Below are 20535 nucleotides of genomic sequence, written 5' to 3'. Positions count from 1 at the left end.
TCTCTGCCTCATCCTCTTCTCCAATGACTTACTTTCTGATCATTTTAATCAGATTAGAAAACCTACTACAGTGGTCAATACCATCCCCTTTTTACAGTCAGTCGCACCTTCTGGTTTTCAAACTTTTTCCCTTTTAACAGTGAGGGAGAATTTATGAAACACTGAAACTCTCACATCCTGTTGAAACATTTCTGCTTACGCTAAATTGTGAAATGACCATTTATTTGTGTTAAAACACCTTAACATTTTGACTGTATAGGAGAATAACAAAAGTGAGTCTGAAATATATGCTGCATGTGTCATACAGAAGTTACCGATTATGACAGGATCAATATTTTTTCCCTTCCTGTTCTGACTGCTGTGGAAAAGGTTAATTGACCATTATCCAAAAGCCTAGCCATCTATTTTTTATTCAATGGCACAGTATGTGTTCTTTCCTTGGCATAGGATTTGATGAATCTCCAGCACCTGGCTTATATCCCTTCTCTGTGAGATAAAGTATACGTCCAAAACGTTGAACCAGTGCTTTCAGTGACACAGCTATTCAGTAGCCAGCAGGCAGCTCTTGTAACATAACTTGGCAGTTTCTAGAACTTTTTCTTCTTTTTGCCTTGCTTAGGGAAAGAATTTGGTCAATGTCTGACTGTCTCTCAACAATACAAATAGTAATTTGATCCAGTTGAGTGCTTCTGCGTTCATTGTAATGAAACGCTTCAAAATATGAAACAGAGATCACTGTGATGGGTTTTGTTTGGATGCTGACATTCTGCCAACATACTGAAGATGGAAACCTACTTTGTGAGAATAATTGATCTTGAAAGGGGTCAAACTGCTTATTACATTTTGGTATTAGGCTGATTTAGTTTGCTAATGCATTTATACTGCTTAAACAAATCTTTCAAATAAGATGTTTTGATTTGTAGATGGATTTTTTAATGGAGCTCCCCAACAGGGGTTGCACGGCACAAATTCTTTAATTTACACTCTTAGCTTAAATACCACATGGCACTGTTTTCTCTGCTGCTTACAGAGTATTATACACGTTTTGTATAATAGTGTAATTTAGAATCCCGGGCTTTTTATGCTGGCTTTTTGCAACTGAACCTCAAAGCTTCCCATCTGAATGTCACTGAATCTACTTCAAGCAAATCTTCAAGGTTTGTGTACATTTATTGGGAGCACTACCACCTGTTAAACAGGTCTCTAACAGTGACCTGTACAGCATATTAATAGCTCACTGTACAGACCAGGACAGAGGTGACACATCTGTTTATGTACTGTTATGGCCAAACCACAAGCAGGAAAGCAAATATTTAATGGTGAATTTCATGTTGGTGCTTAACAGGAGAGGCAAAAATGGTTTCTCTGTTGGAGAAGGAAGGCTAACAGCCAAGTTGGTTCAGCTGTATAAACCTGTGCAAGCTTCAACATCCGGCCTGTTGTGCGACCCTTACATGAGTTTAGGCAATGGCCATCGGTGCTTGTGGGGAGGGTCTCTGTTCTGCAATCACAGGGTGATGTGGCAGACCACAGCCCAGACATATGGTAAGGTACAAGAAGATTTGTTATCAATTTTATAAAAAAAAGCAGCATGAAGCCAGAATTAACACATTCCTGCTGGAATGTGTTTCTTTGGTAATGAGCTACTTCTGTCTCCATAAGGAGGTTCTGATATGGTTCTAGAAATCTCATTAAAAACTTATTAGTCTTTAGTAGGATGTGTCCACCAAGACTTACTTGCCTCATTAGAGTAGCTTATATACTCATTAGAGTAGCAGAGCAGGGGATACAGATTTTGACAGGTTATATTCTTTGTTACCCTAAATTGGTTCAAAGGAGCACTTAATTTGGTGCTTCTTATCTCATATAGACCTCTTTGCCCTGGAGCTAGGGGCAAAGGGGGCAAACTTCATAACTTTGTGTAGAGAAACAGTCTCAAGGATAAACAGAGCAAGACAACAAAGTGTTTTCTTTGTCTACAATCACCTACAGTCACTACACAGATTGCATACAGTTTATGCACCATAAATGCTGCACATAGTGCATGCAGTTGGATACAAGTGTGATGGCATCATTTCAGTATTAATTTGCAATAAAATTATTAACTGCTTTACTGAAATTCTAAAGGCCGCTAGAAACGTTTTTGAGTGTTGACTAGGTAGCTCTGGGACATGGAAAGAAAAGATAGTTACATACATCCTTTTTAATGTACAGAAGCTTGAACATGGCTACTAGTATTTTAGCCCCACTATAGAATTGAAAATGTAGTCTTGTTGACTTTTTTGTTATTTTTTTTAATAACTGTGTTAGCATTTCTCCTGGTAGTGTGGAGAAGGATGAGATAATGGTATTCAAATTTCAGATTAATTGGAATGTTTTCATTTGGTGGTATTTGTCAAGTTACTAGGATAGTGCAGAGGTGGTTCTGCAGATCCTCCTGAACTCACATTAGCATGTGCTTCGTAAATTATACTTTCTGTACTGCATAACTATTGTAAAGCATTTGGGAAATGAAGTAAATGCACTTTTTATAATTTTTGTATAAAATAGGTATATAAAATGGCCATTCACTATACTCTGTTGGTTTGCTGTAGCACTCAAAGGAGGCAAGGAATATTTTTGCCATGCAAAAAAAAAAGTAATCTTTTTTTCCCAACTGTTCCATAGAGAAGATATGTTTGCTTTATCAGCCCTGTGGGGTAGATACATTATTTCTTTCAGTCCGCTATCTTCAATCAGTTAAATGTTTAAGTGTAGTTTAATTACATTTGCTTAGGTGACTGCTTTCCTTTTTTCATGCACTAAATATTATTTTCTTATATGAGGAAATAAGGTAAATGCAACCCTTAAATCTTAATTCTGAGTGCGTTTAAAAATTCCTACTTTTATCAAGTAGATAAGCTATACTTGTGATAACTTAATTTTTATTCAGAAGTGATGGGGTGATGTAGCTAAAATACAGAAAAGATCTATTTGATTCATTGGAACCAAACCTCAGTTTAGGTCCTTGATGAAACCTCTGGCAGTATAAACCTGTGATTAACCTGAACTATGTCATGAAACTTTGGTTTAGAAAACTCTCTACAGATGAGCATTTTGTAAACCAAGGATTTACATATATGCCTTGATATTTCTTAAAGGAATTGATATTATCTTGGCAAAAAAACAATCCAACCCAACCCAAACAAAAAAGAAACAAAAGACCCTCTTTGTATAAATTGTTCTGGAATCCTGCATGTCTAATAAAAATGAAGAAACAGACATGCAAATAATAATATTTTCCAAAAGGGAAAGAGATAAAAGAAAATACCTCCTACATTCAAATCTGAAATATTTTTAGTGAATTGATAGCTACAGTTGATACCATTGCAGCTAGTTTTTTCCTAACATATCCTTACTTTTAAAATGGTTTGTTATTATTTTGCACTAATACTTTTGATTTTAGTGCGTTTCTTCAACAATATGATCTGTATTAAATTCACACACACGCACAAAAAAAGTCTATTTAATCCATTAACTCCCCATGACAAATGGTTTAATACAGATGAAGTAGTCATTGGAATCTTTCCTGCAGCCACAAGAAGCTGCTAGCTTATCAACTGGAAACAAAGCAGCATCATAAAACATTTCTCAGCAAAGCCAAGGAGAATGATTTGATACCTAAACCCTCCAGTAATTGAAAACATATAACCCATATACTTCTGAATTATAGCTGTGACTAATCTCTTACGAAATAAGTTTTTTCCTCCCAAGTACTTGCTATACTGCAGCAAAGGTGCCTCTGAGTTAGCAAGATGCTCTAAGATAGAGCTATCATTCAGGATAACCCTGTTATAAGTTACATCCCTGTATGCCAGCTCCCTCCCCTCCCATCAGCACCCTGCAAAAGCTAAAAGGCAAATCGGAAACAGACATAAAAAATTCATTTTTTGATCTTTTGTGAAGTCACGTTGTAATTTTATTTATATTTTTGTCCTTCGGGTGATTACATTTATGAATATGATAATATGAAAGACATGAATATGATAATATGAAACAACCAGTACAGTTACAAATGTTTTGTCATTAAGCATTTACTAATTCACATGAGATGGGGAATCAGGTGATTCAGATTTAATATTCTATTAAAACTGTTTTTTAGGTAAATCAGTTAAATTTGATGTCATTAGCAGCAGAAAATTAGTCTGAAACCTGTTCTTTGGCCTGTACAGGATAAGGGGGTGGTCTTACCATGGGTCTACCAAGATCAAGGAAAGTACTGTAACAGCTGACAGCAGACAGGATGAATGAACTTCCAAACACCCACTGTATAGTAGTATCCAGATAATTAGAAACTTCTCAGAGTTTTCTGAACATCTTAGTACAGGAACTGGGAAGCAAATCTAAAAGGCAACTTTCAGCCATCGATTTTTGTCAAATGTTACTTTTTATGTGGGAAACTCTACTTGGAATGATTTTAGGAACATGGGACTAGCAAGGATATCATGGATCATACTTTTCTGTCCTTGCTACAACAGGCAACAAGCTTTTATTCGTATTCCCTTCGTAGCACAAAAGCTCTGTCTCAGATTGTCTGTCTCTGTTACGAGTCTTCCAAGGCAATTTCACTGCTTCACTCTCTCAGTAGGACACCACCCTGTAATTTCCAGCACAATTTCCACTGTGTTATATATTACTGCGAAACAAGGCCTTACAATTTTGTACCAAGTATTGTTACTGATTAAGGATAGTTTTAAAACAGCTAAAAAAGTATACAAGATGTTATGTCATTGTTCATAATAGGATTCTTTTAGTGTTTTTTATTAGCACATTATCATCAGGAGAGATATAGCGTGGGAATTTCTGTTTTCAAATTCTTTTTGAATTCTTTTTAAAAAAGACATATGGCAGACACATTTTTAAAACTCTAAAGCTCAAATATCAAAAAAACCAATATAAATATTAACCTAATTAACAGATTTTTAAAAGCCTCACTTATGCTTGGCTTAATTAATTTTTATTGTGTTCAGGATTTTTTTATGTTTCATACTGATAGTTTTCAACTTACAAAAAGAGTTTTGTTCACTAATTTGAAAACAGTGATTTAATTTTGTTGAAAAATAAGCTTTATAAATGTATTTAATTTATTAATATATTAATCTTTGAAATAAAGAAACGTAACTATATTGAATTCTGCTTAGGGGATTTCTGAAATGCAGGTCCAGCCGAGGGCCACGAAGATGATCCGAGGGCTGGAGCACCTCTCCAATGAAGACAGGCTGAGAGACTTGGGGTTGTTCAGGCTGGAGAAGAGAAGGCTCCAGCGAGACCTTATAGCAGCCTTCCAGGACCTAAAGGGGGCCTACAGGAGAGATGGGGAGGGACTCTTTATCAGGGAGTGTAATGATAGGACAAGGGGTAACAGTTTTAAACTGAAAGAGGGGAGATTTCGATTAGATATTCGGAAGAAATTATTTACTGTGAAGGGTGGTGAGACACTGAAACAGCTTGCCCAGAGAAGTTGTGTATCCCCAGAAATGTTCGAGGCCCGGTTGGACGTCCTTTGAGCAGCCTGGTCTAGTGGGAGGTGTCCCTGCCCTTGTCAGGGGGGCTGGAACTACATGATCTTTAAGGTCCCTTCCAACTCTGACCATTCTATGAGTCTATGAAATAACCTGTGCAAAATGACTGGAAATGAAACAAGTTTCAAGACAAGCTCTTTTAACACAACCCAAGAGAAGAATGACAGACCAACTTTACTTGCAAAGAAGAGATGGAGCAAAATCTCCAAAGGCACTAAATTCTAAGGGGGAAACACAATAATGATTTTTTTTCTCCGCAGAATCTACTATCCAGACATCAGTGAGTTTCCTCAAGGCAAATACCGTAGAAAGGAACAGATTTCTAGGAAAGACATTTTGCAACCAGTTAATTGAGAAGTCTGAAAAAAATGGCAGCAGACCTTCCTTTCAGACTATGCTAACTGAAGATATGCAAGTTCTTAGAGGAATAGAAATCAGGTTATGAATGGAAGCTACTTTTTTCCACATTTCTTTCTGTTTTATATATTTTCTGATTCCTGGTACTTCTCTATATTTTTGAATGAATAAATCCCATTCCTATTAAATCCCTTCTCACAGTGGTGCTGGGATAACTGTAATTTTAATGGTGTTGACAAAATGAGGGAGTATTTGTTCCACAATCTTCTGCTTCTTGTTCAGTTATTGAAGTTGCATTGTAGTTCAACTAAAAAAAATTAATAAATTAAAGTAACATTGCAAAAAGTCAGACACCTATTCCTCACTACATTTTGAACAGTATTTTCCTGTTTGTGTCTCTTTGTCCCTGCACTCAGACTTCCAGATGCTCTGGCCTAGGGTTTTATAGAAATATAGATCTATATAGACCTATAGAGTGTTAATTTTGTGTCCATGCTCCAGTTGAGGATTCACATTGCCCAAAGAAGGTGAAAGATTGAACTTTACTAATGACCCCCTAAATCACTCATCATTAGACAAATACCGAAGTAAATGTTTAAAAAGAAAACCTAATTTTATCACAAAGTATGACAAAACTGCTGCTATATTTAAGAAACGGTATGGGAAAATAGCCACTACATGCTCATATATCTAGTAATGTGTTGCTTGGCTTTCCATTTTTCCTGTGCTCTCTTCAGTTTAGAAAACTGACAAATTAAGCTAACTCTCAAGATGTTTCACATACCTCCTCAGGGGATGGAATATATTCTTTTGACAAACCCTATCCTTGGGATCATTTTCCCTGAAACAGATGTAGGTTTGGGACATATATCTTCCTTCCTGAACAGAATTTCTATTGAGTATAAATTCACCCCTGGGGCTTCAGGCACCTTCTTCCTTGCTTCTGCCCTGCATGACCAAATTCAATAATACGGTGACTTGTCTCCTAACCCTTGAATACTCTGTTGTGGGGATACAGACCCACAAATGTTAGGTAATGGTGACTTTTGAAGACCTCTGCTGTCTAGCTGGGTTTCAGGAAAGCCTAATAGTTATGTAAACAAATTTATTTACCCATTGCATTTTTTTTCTCCTGTTCATATTTGTGTGATGATTCTTTTTTCAATTCTGTAGACTTAGAATATCAGGATAGATCAGAAAGCATATCTTTAGTACAGATAAAAGACTTTTAAAAAAAATACGGGTAAGCTGTTCAAAATTGACTCTTAAAGACTTCTACAAGTCTATTTTTATTGAATATCATATTTTTCAATCATTCAACATTTTCATATTAAGAGGTAACAGAATTTCTGTGAGCTTCTTTGACCTGGTTTAATTTAGGATAAATGTTTAATTCAGGATAAATGTTAGTGTCAATAAAAAGGAACAGGATTTTACCAGCATGGAGTTTTGAAATGTGAGACTACATGGATGATGTTGGGAGTTCTTCTGGGTTGAAACACCAACATATGGGATAACATTTAAGCTTTACAGAGTGCAAATGGAGAAGTGGATTTTATTTAGAGAATTTTGGCCAACTTTGAGTTTAAAAAATCCATTTCACTGTGCTGAGAAAAGGGGTTTGAGTTAAAAAGATCCCTTTCACTGTGTTGAACAAACAGAAGGAATCTATCAGATACAACTTTCCCTACAGAGGATTTGTTTTAGTAGGTGTGTATGTGTTTGTGTGGGTTTTTAAGTATACACGTACATATATATATATATGCATGTATGTGTATATATGTATGTCTGTATGCATGTAAAATGAAAACACAAACACAAACCAGAACAGTTCCCGGATTTTCTAAATTAAATAAGATTCTAAATCAGTGACATGCTTTCTGATTCTTATTCATACTTAAACGGTGATAGCACCACAATTGTAAGCATGCTGTACACAGGTGACAGGTTTTCCTGGTACTCTAAATTAGAACAAGGCGAAAAAGCTGAATGTGATATAAGAAAAAAGAAAAGAACTCTGGATAAATACAATGCAATGATTTCAGATCACATAGAGAAACCATCTCTGTCCTTCCCAAATGCCAAATCATCAGTCTTTTGGGAACTGGGTTACTTCTAGAGTTGTGTGAGGGATACACTTGACCCCTTAACCCAACTAGCAGTAGTTTGGTACAGGCTGCAAAGGAAGTAAAGGCCTGAGCCTTAGCTGGGCCCTGAACTCCTCGAGTTTCAATCTGTTCTGTGAAAACCCACAAAGGAGCTGAGTGACACAGTGAGCATTGATGCATATGAGCTTGGAACACCAATCATGTGATTAACGCATGAATAGTGGGTGGCTTTTCCAGGACTCATTTATCAAGGAGCAAGGAAAGTTGTGGGTACAAGGAGTCTCATGCATACGTGTCCCATCACATGTAATTTGACTACCAGCCAAACACATTACTTCATAAATATGACAGCCTAAGTGAGCCTTCTTTGAGCTCACACTGCCAGGCAGCGTGGCTGCGTGGTGGTGATCTCCCCTTGAGATGGGACACCTCTCAAGGTTGCTCCTCAAGGCAGAGAGACATTTTACCAATGGCAGATCTTTGGTAAATAACTGACAGCATGCTGAATTAATACCAATGAAACATTATTAATCCATGTAGTTATTCAATATTAAATCTTACAAGCTTTGTATAGATAATTCCATTAGACACAAACCATTGTCCAAGCCTGAGACTAAGACTGGATTTAGCCCCACCTAAGCTCCATCACTAGTTTATAAAACAAGGGCGTCCACTCTGAACCTCATGACTCAATGGGAGGGTCTCCCTTACCTTTTGTATATCCAGTCTCTGTGTGAATCATTCTTAATCAATTCTAACTCAATTTTCCTTTGTATATTTCTTCCATGCAGTAATTAATAAAACGAACCTTTCCATCAAACTTATTGAACCTTGGTAAACAACTGTTAAACTTTGTTAAATCCCATCAAATTTACTGAACTCTGGTAAATTACTATTTTAGTCAGTAAAACATATTGCTGCTTCACTCTTTTCAGTGAGATCTGTTTTTTTTAATGGAGATTTTAAATACTGGAATTTAATTCCTCATGTTTTAAATATTAAGGATATCATTGCTTTCTGATTGGATTAGACCTGGAAATACTCAACAGCTGAGTCTCTCAGAGGACTTGGAAATCTATCTTTCTTTGTCAAACAATCTTCTAAGTGGGGTTTACATGTACTGGGGTTTGGCATTTTTTTAAGTTTTATTATTATTTGTTTGCTTATTTATTGATCTGAGTCTCTGACTTAAATCTTTGTGTCATAAGTTTCTCTGATTTAAGTCTCTGTAATTATCTCTGCTGAACTATTCAGTTATTCTGTTTCTATTTTCCTGTAAATTTTCATCTGTTTTAACAAGTATTTTTTCACCATTTTCCCTTGCCTCCTCTTTGTTTTTATATAATTTATGCTGAATGTATTCTATGATTTACAATAACCATTAGAATGTCCATAAGTAATTCTTATTGACATATGTTCTATTTCAATATTAAATGCAAAGAAAATGGAACCTCTTAATTTATAAAAATAGAAATTGGACTATTAATGGAATGGATACATTTTAAGGACTTTGATTCTTAGTTGAATTATTGAACCAGCAAGTGGAAATATCAGACCAACAGGTGAGTCTTTGGACCTCTGCAATATGATTAGAGAGACTTGTGTGAAATTACTATTAATAGATCTGCTGCCTCATTAACAGATGTCAAAGTGATTTGATTCACTTGTTACTACATGCTTTCAAGGGTATCTGCTAGTCTCATGTTCTCACAAGGAATTAGTCGAATAGAATATTTTTGGAAATTTTGTCTATGAAGTGTGCAAGAAACCTTGCACAATTTAATTCAAGGGATGATTTACCTCCCTTACCAGAAATAGCCTGCTGTTCTTCTGGAGGTTTTGTTTTACATGACATTTCTCGTAAGAGGATTCTTCAGCTCCCAGGCTTTAAATATTAAATCCAGACTGGATTCTTGACTTAATATTGGTATTGTGGGGGAAGAGGTATTGGAGATATTGGGAACTCTAAGTTTTACACAGCTGTAGTATGAGAAAACACAACAGAAAAGCTGTGAATAGTGGAAATTGAGTTTAATGTTAGTCTGTGCAAATAATATTACTCATTTAGGAAATTGGATTTCCAGTTTCTTACCTTTTCAGATGTGTTATCTGTATATAATTTCAGTGTAAGTTAATATTTTAAAAACTTATTCTTTTAAACATTCCATTAGAGGTTATGTAGGTCATCTCTCACTGTGTTTGTGGCTAACTAGAAACTTCAAGACTTTTCTGTGCAACTACAGAAGAAAATGGAACTTCTTATTCAGAAACAATAGCTGATTAAGAAACAATAGATGGTTAACTTATATCCCCACTAAGTACCATTGTGTAGCATTGTAAAAACAAAACATATAGCCAAATATCATTCTATTTACATAGTTTGAATGATACAAAGAATGAAATAAAAATAATATTTTTGAAAACTTAAGTCAGGACGATGGTAGAAATAGCTGAACTGAAAATAAAAGTTTGTTTGATTTGGCAGTTTCTAGCCCAGAAAAATTTAGGAAACAACTATCTTTTCTTCAAATTTTTTTTTCTTACTTAAGTGTGACATAGACCTGCTTGCCACAAGATTACAGAGGCAAAAGCATGGAGAAATACATTATACTCAAATTATGTTGTAAGCAGTGTTTGTCTTCAGAATCTCAGATCACTGTTGTATTTAATTTCATCAGAAAACAATGTTCCTTTGTTCCTTTCAGACTCAGAGGACTGCTCTACCCTCTGGGATGATGTGAATAGTTTGAAGGAATGCAGAACCACTATACCCAAGGGAAATGTCTGTGTTGTATTGCCTTGCAAATCGGAGTGTGTATTGCAAGATTGCTCATACACCCAACCAGCCCCATTCTGCCTTCAGCCTTTCTCAGAACTTAGGGAACAGGGATGGAGCTAACATGGTTTTGCATGGTTTACAACGAGAACCTTGTATTCAAGTATTGATAGCAGTCATCAGAGAGATCACTTATGTATTATTGTGGCTTTGTGCTCACATGCATACATTCCTGTGAAAATTCACACATCTGACTCCAAATTATGCATTTCATGAGCTCCCTCAGTCAATGATTTACCAAATATTTGCAGAAATTAAGCCTAGAAAAATGCTTACTATTGAAAATCAAAAATTGAACAAACATGGAGGTGGCATACACCCTGTCTGGAAAAGCTTTTGACCTCAGATTTCTTTTTCAATTAGGATGGAGAAAACATTTAAGGATTGGAAAAAGGGTCAACAAAGTGATTTAATGTCCATGGTTTTAATCTTTACTGTTCATACTAACTAGTATGTTCCAGTTGCTTTGCACTGCTATGGGGAATGCAGAACAGCCATTAACAATATTTACTGGTCCATTAGTCTGAATAGGTGGAAAATTTTCTTCATGGGATGCAAAATGCACCACAGCACGAAGTACCAATGAATCTGCACAGTGCAATGGAAGGAGCATATGTAAAGCTGGAAACTCATAACTGTAGATGAATTGGTTTCTCTGTATCCAGGTCAGCAAGGTACTTATCCACAGTAAGGTGGTAAGTAAGGTATCCACAGTAAGGTATCTTAGCCACACTGAATTGGTATAAATGCCTGACTGCTACTTCTATTTGTTCTCATTTTCTCTGTTGCAGAGTATGAGACAAAGTACTGAAAAAGGGCTGTATTTATTTGCTTGTCAAAAAATACTCTGCACAAAATTATAAAATTAATAGAAAAAATAAAACATAAAGCTTAAATATATCCAGATCTATCTCACATGGGTTTTACATACTGACTTTTGTGGAGTTACTCCAAAAGTACATTGTTGGACATCACTAAACCCACAGCATTCAGTGCAGAGCTAGTGGTTCTCTCCCACAGAGCTTTGACTCACAAATTTAAAAATTAGAAGGATCATTTAAGTCCATTACCCTTCCAGCCTGTGTAAGACAGAAATCTGGAAGAAGATTCTGAACAACTGTGCTGCTCAGCAGGACTCTATACATATTTTCAAAGTAAAAAGAGTTTCTTTAAAAAGCTGGTTCTGTGCTATGGGTAATCTCTCCATGTACATAAAGGTACTGCAAGAAAAAGAAGTAGCACAATTTTGTGACTAATCTGAACGAACTCTGATTTAATTTACATTTGAGGTAGATATATGGGACATCTTTACCTAGAATGAAGTGTGTAATATAATACCTGCAGTACTGTCATTACATATATTTCAAAAAGTCACAAATTTCTGGAGTTCTCGTAGTAGCGGGGATTTTTGTTTGGTTTTTTGTTTGTTTGTTTTCTTTTTTTCTTCTTCCTTTTTTTTTTTTTTAACAATATAAGATTTTTTATATTTGTCAGCCTCTTGGGGAATCTCTTGTGCCCAATAATACACATTTTCCAATGGAAAATTTCCTTTATGATAGCAGATATTGTGAAAGTTTTCTTACAAGCTTCATGATCTCTTTCAAAGTAATGTACCCACCTAATTGCACAAGACCACAAAGTTGTTTATAAAGTTATAATAAACTCAAATTTCTGTATAAATCAGAGTTGTAGGGAAACAAATATTTAAAAAAGTTCATCTGTGTGTTTCTGTCTTTTCCTAGTGGTAGTGGCAAATTCAAGCAACGGCTGTTGCATTTGTAATCTTATTTGTTTATTTTTACAACCCATTTTAGAACACTTATTCTAGACCACATGAAAATCTCTCTTGCTGGTGCATCTGGCCAGGACCAGAATAGTATGTCACAGTACCATAAGAAAATATATCTTTATTTCCAGCTAATTCTCAAAGCTAGAAATGCTGTGTATAATGCTTTGTGAAAAGCTACAGAAATAGTCAGGATATGTCACCAGTACCAGAATATATTTTCCAAAAATTACTATCTAGAATGACTTCCCTTGCCTCACTTGTCATGTTCCTTTCAATGCAGTGGTTCTCAAAGTAATGGTTGCAGTAACTCCAAATTTCTGTATATTGTTCTGAATGTTCTGAAATTTGCAGTAACTCCAAAACTGAATTGCCATCACAAATCCAACTCATTGTCTCTTTCTAGTTTTCCACTGCAAGGAAGGGAGAGTAAAGAAAATAAAAAAAGAAAAGAAAAAGGTCCTTAGCTGGTCTATGGTCCGAGGATAACATTACCCCACTGTACCGATTCCTTCAAGACTTCCCGAGAAGTGTCCGAAGCATTTAGAGCAAAACAAGAGTCAGATTCCCTTTGTGGAGCACTTGTAAACAGCCATATGGGAAGGCAAAAAGTACAGAGTTGCAGATCCATGCTCATAAAGCCTTTTATATATTGAATAATAAAGTACTTGATTTAAGACATGCTTTTAAACTATAGGGTAAAACTCTTCTGGCATTATATGCACCTTCCAATTTCTGTACACATTAGGGGATCCAGTATTTTGCTACTTTAGCAGTACGTATACGCAACACTGTTTAAGCAAATTACTGTGTGCTATTACTATTGTTGCCACATGGAGACCGTGTTGTTGCTTTAGTACATGGTACGGTATTTCCTGGTAATACCACAAATGGTTCCTGTCACCACTGGGTTATTAAGAGCTTTTGTGATATTTAGATATTTTGTTGTTGGGTTTTTTGTTCTCTCTTTTTTTTTTTAAATTTTATTTAATTTTTATTACACTTTCTATTTACACTTTGATAGCTTTTCTAAAGTAAATAATAAACAGAGATGTCTTTTGCACTATATACATAAAAGGAAAGGGCTTGCCTGCTGTATGTTCTAGCCTCCCAGGATTCAGATCAGAGAGTTGGCCTAATTCACTGTCATTTAAAACCAGATGTTTTTTCTGGCACACTGTCTTGCAAAAGCAACAATGATATCCATCAGATGGTACTCAAGGAAGCTTTAGTGAGTTAAGTTAGATACCACAAATAAGTAGGAACAATGAAGAACTGAAAATAAATCTTTAAAAGGAACCCAAATAAACAAGAGAGATTTTCCTCAACCATCTACTAGATGTTCTGAGTTCAAAGGAGGTCTTTAATACAACTTTGGCAACAAAACGGAGGCTGTTGCCTGCTTTAAAAATAGGTGCTGATGCTATGTACGCTAGTTTACACAGATCTAGTTATTGTTCACAAAACAGTTATATTCCTTGCTTCCAGGAAGAGGACAGTGTAAAACTACATGCACTGGTTTGGAAATGCAGGTTTTCTACAGGCAGTTTATGTAAAAAATGAACTGTGCATTGGTTCTGTATGACTTCTCAGCTAGTGAGCTTAAAGCTATTTGCCCCAGATCAGTCCCTGGCCCCTCGTATTCTCTGCAGATAAAACAGGATAAAGTGAAGTAGACTGGCATAAATGAAAGGAGGGGGGTTGATGCTGGTTTGTTGTTTTGTTTTTTTTTTCTCCTCCCCCCACCCCCATTCTCAAATAACATTTGCATACCCAGCTCCATGTCAAGCTGAAGAATTCAAGTATAGCATCACAGAAATATACAGGACGCAAAATACATCTCATATTAGGTAGATGTCCTCCCCAGTTACTTGATAAGCACCAACTTGAAAGAACTTCAAACTAAAAAGCTTTTGTTTGCTAAATGTAAAGATCAAGCTATCTACCTAAACCAAGCAACTCTACTAATTCCTGAAAACCTAGAATTTGCATCCAGAAGTTTCAGACCTTTGAATTCATCAAAAATACCATTGCTGAAAAGGTGAACGTAAAACTTTTATACTTGGGCTGGTGAGCAAAAGAAAATTTAACCTCCAGGCTGAGAGAAATATAATTTTATTCTCTAAATTGTATACACATCACCAGAAAGTCTCCATTTATAAAGAAAGTCTAACTAAACAAAAGAACTCAGGGAATCAATTGAGTAGCTGTGAATAATTTTAGGAAAATTAGTAGCAGAGTTTGGGAAAAATTTCTAGGAGGAAAATTCTAACAAGAATATCCTCAAATAAATCAAAATTAAGAAAGACAATTAGAAAAAGAAAAAAATCCTTCAAAACTCCTTTTACAAGCAAAATTTTTTAAATCCAAATGGAGAAATGTTAGAATCACCACAATGCAAAAACACTGCACTAACCGATGAAAATCCAAAGAAAGGAATATATGTAGTCTTCAACGCACCACAGTTTGACAAAATTTACAAAGACAATGTGTAACAAGAGGAATTTGCAACAGTAACTCAATGCAAAAATGGAAAATACAATTAATGGGCCTTTCTTTTTTCTTTTCCCTTTGCTGCATACAATTGTTAATGCTCAGGAGGCAGATAATAGAATTAGGAGCTGCAGCGAGGATGGGGATTGGGAAGGAAAAGTCTGAAGGAAATGCCTGTGAGCATCTCCCATACATTTTGATTGATTATAGCCATGACATCTTTGTCTATCCCAATATTTTAACTCTCTTCTTTTTAAAGGCATTTCATTTTTCTGTTTTTCCCTCTTTCTTTCATAGTGAGTCTGTTTTCTTCCCATATTGTTCTGATCTGTAGTAGTCCGTCTTTGCTTCCCCTCAGTCTCTGATCCTAGCCCAAAAAATTCTGAAATACTTATTGGTCTCATCCTTCAGACATCATGTGAACAGCATGAAAGAAAGCTGCAACAATTCAAAGCAGTGTTTGTGGTACTGAGAATGGTGCAATATTTTCCCTCCCAGATACTGGGGTGCCGACAAATATATGCCAGATCATTTGCTCAGGTTTCTCAGATACCTCTCACAGAGACTACCACTCTCTAGACATTGCATATAGTCGTGTAAGATTAAATGTGCCAGGGCCTCCATCATCCAAAAATCATATGTGGGAAAGTGCCTCTTAAATTCGTAAGCATTCATGTGGTTTTGAATAACTATGACACATGATTACTACTGTACCTCCTGTCCTCGCTGGACATTGTTCAGATCCCTGGGTATTAATTCAGTTTGTTTATCTTGTACATATTTGGAACTAGTGAATTCAGGGGAAAAAAAAATAAAAGAAAAATGTTAGAACTCTAGCACACTAGAGGGCACTAAAACCTCCGAGATAATCTTGGGCAAAATTTTGCTATATAAGAAACTTATAATTTATAGAACCTTCCACTAATTTTGCTGCATTTAAACAGTCTAGAGAAAAGGTCCAAGAGTGACTATCACTGATTTATAAAAAACAAAAGTATTTGTCTCATATATTCATATATGACTAACCTAATCCATGGTAGTGGACATCTGAAAAATACCTGAGACTTTTCAGATGCCAAGATACAAGAAGTGGAAAATGAACAAGGGAAAAAAAAGGCAGAAGAAAGGTAGCTGGGGAGAAATTAGTAGACAAATTTGTTTTAATGTGATATTTGATGTAAAATACCTAGTAAAATCTCCCTCTCCTGATAAATTTTCTTTGTACTACATACAAATACCATCATCTGGACTGAAAATCCATTGGAAAACAATACGACAAGATTTGTAACAAAAAATAAAATAATTAGCTTGTAAGAGAATATACTATGACATTTCAGACTACGACACCTGTCAAGACACATTATGACTGGTATGGATATTTTAAAGAGAGAGCATCAAGATTCTAATGACATTTACAAATTGTCATCTGGAAATAGGTATAAAAATGGTAAATACAAATAATACAAAGGAAAGATATGGAAATCTGAGCCATAATAACAAACAGTAAATGATTCTTTTTTTCTAGGAAATATACAGGAAATAACTCTGAATAGGGGGAAAGTAGTCATGCAGAAAAAAAACCACGGTTATGACCAGAATCCCATAGCACCCAAATAAGAACTTACTTAAAAAAAAATAATAAAAAAATCAATCGTTAATACAGAATTGTTGACATTTCACTGAATAGAAAAGAAACATTTCCTCTGTGTAATTCCAAAGCACTGTATGAAGTCTACACACATGTAGATTTGGATCCTTTCAGTGACATTAATAATATTTATCATATGCCTAAGACGATTTACATGCTTAAATACTTTTTGAGTTATGGACTGCATTTCTTTCATATAATGTTCTCCAGAATATAGCATTCAGTCCCGGGTATACGATTACTGGAGAAAGACTGAATAATCGAAGGGTCAGAGATGAGACATGAGGAATAAAAATTATCATAGCGCTGAAGTGAGTAACACTTAAAGGAAGATTTAAAGAGCTAAATGTGTGCAGTCTGTATAAAAGACAGTTAAAAGGAAGTATGATAAGCATACATAAATACTGGAAAGACCCAAAAGCACTTGATTGTCTTATTATGGAATATTTAATAAATCTTGTTTTAATTAAATTTTGTTTTCCATGTTACAGTATGAAAAATAAGAAAAATTATAATAGTGCTAATATTTTTCTATGGGTATCGTACAATATGAGAGCTTGGTGAGATATAGGACTATTAATTTGAGGAAGTATTAGTCATGGGAATAGGACTTTGTATTTTTGACTGAAGAAAAATAGAGCAGAGTTGAGGAAGGAGAGATTAGTGATCATGGACCACGAAAAAAAGGCATTTTGCATCATTCTGTACTACTTTTGTAAAGGAGTGATGAAGTCCTTCAGTGGACACTAGTGGTGCGTTTCCTTCCATTCTGGCAACCTGATATTTTTTTGTAGCCAAGATGTCTTTCAAGAACCATTTACACTCAACGTGGGCAATCAGAAGTGTGAGGAGTTGTTAGAAAGGATCTAAATAATAATATTCAGGGTTATAGGAATCAGATGAAATTGTAACAGTTCTTTCCAGTGTCCCAGCCTAAAAAATGGTAGATTTATTAGGTCTTTCTTGTCAGTGCTTCTGTGTTTGATATCTAAGACCCTGAGGCACTCCTGGCAAGTATTTTTGACCAAGACTGTCTAGGATCAGAGGCATGATTCTGCTTGGTTTCTAGCACACCTGTACATGGCCCCTTCCCATATCAGTTCTTGTGTTATGGTAACAAAGTTGGTCCTGAAATGATTTACTAGCATAGAATCTGAACTAAAGGAAAGATGTAATCAGACAAACCATCTTGTGAGGAAGCAGAAGATACTGGAAGAAGCATAAGAGCTAGCCTGGAGACAAAAAGGAAAACAGAAGAAACAAACCAAATCTCCAAATTGAATTTCAAGATGCGATGGTGGAAGAAACAGTGGAACAAACAGTCTTGTAGCAAATTGGTTAATAACAGACTGATAGAAGTATCTTATTCTCCAGGGTATTCATCCCACTCAGTTTCCACTGTAAAGTGAAAAGGATCACCCTGAGAGATTTGAACGGCACCTGATTTGGATGCTCCTACTCACCCTCTGGAGCAGCCTTTCTTCAGTGATTACAGACAGAGCCTGAGGAAGGTACCAAAGCACTCAATGACAGCCATTAGTTAGAAAATAGCTGAAAGAAATATAACCTATCTTCTGAGATGAAAATGAGGCAAAGAAGGAATAAGAAGCTGCTGCATAGTGAAAAATTTAGCTACCCACTGACTGTGACTGAATAGGCCAACAGGTGGGATTGGAGGGAACTACTCCTTTCCCTGTTAGCAGGAGATGCCAAAGCATGCGCAGAGATTTCATTAGTTGGAGCAATATCAGACCTAAATGGTGAGGATTATAGAGTTTCACTCTATAATTTCTGGTTAACAGAACCAGCAGCATCAGAAGCCAGTGTGCTCTGCGGAAATGTTAGTCTTCCACAGAAATCAGATACTATGAAATCAATTTTAAAAATGTCTAAAACTCACTAAAAATTTTTCACGAATTTGAAATTGTTACTAAAAACTAAACAGTTCCAACTCCTGACACACATCTAGACAAAAAAGGCAAACTTCCCAACTTTTGTCCTTTTACAGTGCTATTTCTCCACTGAAGGAGAGGTAGATTCTTAATTCTTGCCCTTTTCCTGCATCAGAAGTAAATTTCTCAGCATGTTTAATTATTTAAAAAAAAAAACCAAAACTGTATTTTTTTTGTCAGTAATAGTTCTAGTTAAAATTCTGAATAGTGGATGCATTTTAAGAGTCTTTGGCAGTTCTTTACCACGGGAAAAATAATCCAGCCAGAGTTCTGAGAGCAAAGGAAACGGGGAAAAGACCCACGGCTTTCACAAACTTTGGACAGCAATTATTTTTTTTAGCTAGAATATTTCAATTTTCAGCTCATCGATGAAAACTTTTTTCCTCTAAAACAAATGCTTTCCCCCTGACTTTCCAAAACCCCATGATCTTTCTTTAATATCTGCAATGAAAAGCTTTCAACCCACATAACGATGTTATTTTCTGCTCACATTTTTATTAGGGCCATTTTTTTCTGTTACTACTGCTCCAGTGTAACCAATATAATCTATGCAAAAATCCCAGGGACAGATTGCATCTGGTTTGATAACCACTTTAATATACATGATATTAGGAATGGGATCAGCATGAAAGATGGCCAGATGCTTGGCGTGTCCTGGCACCTTCAACCACCAAGGGCAGGACTCTGGAAGGAGTCTCTGGAAGGACTCTGGAGAGATTGCCACTTCCTTGAGCAAATTTAGTCCCTGTGCAGCTGGGCAGGCATGAAGAGAAAGACATAAAATCTAGGAGGAATGTTGTAACCATGGTGGAAATAGTTTCCTGCAAAGGTAGCAAAGTTAACTCTTAAAGTAAATTTTGTTACAAAATTACCTTGAGATGGATCATCTTTTGTCTCTAAACTGAAGGTCTGTTATGTTGCAAGTCATTTTGACTTCAGTGGTAAATCTGTGGAAACCAGAAGGCTGACTGCCCAATATGCTTTATGAAAGCATCGTACATAGAACACTCGTAAGAAACATGTTAATATGGAGCAAATGGAAATTCTTTATAAAAATGTGACTGTGCTTGATCTTTCTGATCTCTCTTGACAAAATAATTTAATTATTTATTTATTAATCTTGCATCTTTTCTCTGCAATGAAATCTAAAAGATAGTGGATTCCTTTTCTTATTCCAAATCCCTGTACATATATGAAAATTGCTTTATTTAAGTGTATTTTAAGTAAGGATAGTTTTCACATTTCCTCTCCTGCAAGTTTAAGCAATAGTTGTGCAGCACCAAATTTCCTTTTCTGCAAGATTATGCAGTATTCAGAAGTTTAGTGCCAAGAAATCAAATGTCAATAATATTTAAACTTTCTTCTCACTGTCCTACAGTCATTCCTGCTATTTATCATTGTATTATGATGCTGCTGTTTTAAAAAATCACAATTGTTACCAAATATTACATTCATAAATGTGACCACAATATGTAATATAAAAGCATGATAAATGCTGATGCTAAAATAATTGGTTTCCCTGGCCATATATATATATATTCACCTTTCTCACCAGCTCACTCTCTCATCAGTCTTAGAGTCTTAATGATGTTTTCCTGTGCTTCTGCAAGGTTATGTGTGTTTCTCTCACACTTGCTTATCTTATTCCTCATCAGTTCTATTCATCTGTTTCTCTAGACAGGGTCTTACTCAATGCTTTTTCAGATCAGATCTTAAGTAATTCAAATTTTTCCTTTGTCTAGAATGACATGATCTTACAGTGTTTTTCTTTCTCCCTGTAGCGTGTCCTTCAGT

Source organism: Larus michahellis, chromosome 1 (genome assembly GCF_964199755.1).
Source record: "Larus michahellis chromosome 1, bLarMic1.1, whole genome shotgun sequence".
NCBI classification, from domain to species: domain Eukaryota; kingdom Metazoa; phylum Chordata; class Aves; order Charadriiformes; family Laridae; genus Larus; species Larus michahellis.
The sequence above is the reverse complement of the archived record's forward strand: the minus strand, read 5'-3'. Positions refer to the sequence as shown.